This window comes from Chelon labrosus (assembly GCF_963514085.1).
Source record: "Chelon labrosus genome assembly, chromosome: 3".
Taxonomy (NCBI): domain Eukaryota; kingdom Metazoa; phylum Chordata; class Actinopteri; order Mugiliformes; family Mugilidae; genus Chelon; species Chelon labrosus.
Window position 1 is genome coordinate 24,469,404 of NC_140339.1, and position 1,725 is coordinate 24,471,128.

The following is a 1,725-nucleotide window of genomic DNA, read 5'->3' on the forward strand; positions in this document are numbered from 1 at the left end:
AATTTGGAGGCCAGGTCAACACCTTGTGTTGTTCTTCATGTTTTTTGCTGCATCCTGCTGGGGATGGCTGCTGCCATCAAGGAGTGTCATTGCTATGGGGTGGGGGTGCCTGGTCTGGTCTAGGTGGGTGGTACATGTCTAAGTAACATCCACATGAATGCCAGGTCCAAAAGTTAAGATGGTCAATGTCATTCACTTCTCCTGACAGTGGTTTTAATGTTGTGGCTGATCAGTGTATATATCTTAAGCTCAGGGGCGTTCAGGGCTCCTGGACAAAAATGAGTTGTGGATTTAGCTTTGGCAGAGCAAAGCTAACTACACTGTCAAAGATTAACCAGAAATATTTCATACACAAATTCATTTTTTTCAATCTGTTTGGTTAAATCCATGAGAGCCGAAGACAGTGCCGACGATGAGAAACCCAGATTATCTTTGGTTAAACTCACAGACTGTTTAAAGATATATAAAGTGTTTGGTTAAACTCGCCCCATCATTATCACAGTGATGCCTCTCCCCTCGGAAAGGCCCATCGGCTCTTGAATAATAAATAGCCTGAACACGCCCACCTAATGTTTATTGATCAGCTCTCCGGCAGGCCTGTCTGACAGCAGTCAGATTAGTCGGGATATGGCGTCGCTGCACCGACACAGGATGAATTTTCACCGCTCCGTGGGAATTTACGAGTCGCGCACCGGGACGGCGCTCTGTTTTTGTCTCTCTTTCTAGGGGATCATACATGGCGATGGAGGACGAGGATAACAACGCGGCGGTCGTTGCGACTAACATCCAAGCGGGTACCAAGAAGGGAGGTGATGTCGGAGGTAACGGGGCTTGCATAGACAGGCAGCCGGACACGGTGGTCCACCAGGCGGGGCTGAATCCGACTGCAGGTCGCGGCAGCCGCAGTGGTCCCGGAGCTCACGCTGCAACGGGGATCCGAGTGCTAAAGGCAGGTCATAAGAGAGGGGTTTCTGTTCCTGCGATGCAGTGGGTGATTCAAACAGGACACGACACATATCTGTGTTGCGTTTGTAGGTTTGCTTACACTGCAGTGGGTGATTGAAACAGGGCAAAGTGCATGAATTAAAAGGCATCCTGGCAGCATTATGTAATGCCTGGAAGTGATTGATATTCTCTAATTGATGACTGATTAGTGCATGATCACCCTTCAGTGAGGACTGTGCCCACTAGTAGCCACAGACCACACATATATTGTAGTAAAGGAAGGCCCACTGCTGAACAATATTATTTTAGGGCAAGACTCATGATGTGTAATGACATGTAAGTCCCCAGCTATCTCAGGGACACAGAGAGAGAGAGAGAGAGAGAAAATCTCAGCTGTGGAATCTAAGTCTGTGTGCCTCACTGGGCTCTACATTTTAAAGAAGAGGCTGTATTCCCTAATATGCAGTAAAATATGTTTAATATGCAAGTATTAAACATATTTTATGATTTGTCTTAGGATTCCATTCAGTGTTACTGCTAAAATATGTTGTGAGACTGTTGACGTAGTGTTAAAGCTTATTTCTGTCAGTACTTTTCCGTCTTAACATGACCAGCCGGCAAAGATTTGCACACAGATCACATTCCGACGTCCGTCAGTCATTGACAAATATGTGAATTTATTCATCCAGAGTTGACATGTCGTGTCTTTATATATTTGTACTTCCTCCTGAGTCAGCAGGGCCTGCTACACATTCACACAGTGACACACACCCATACCTG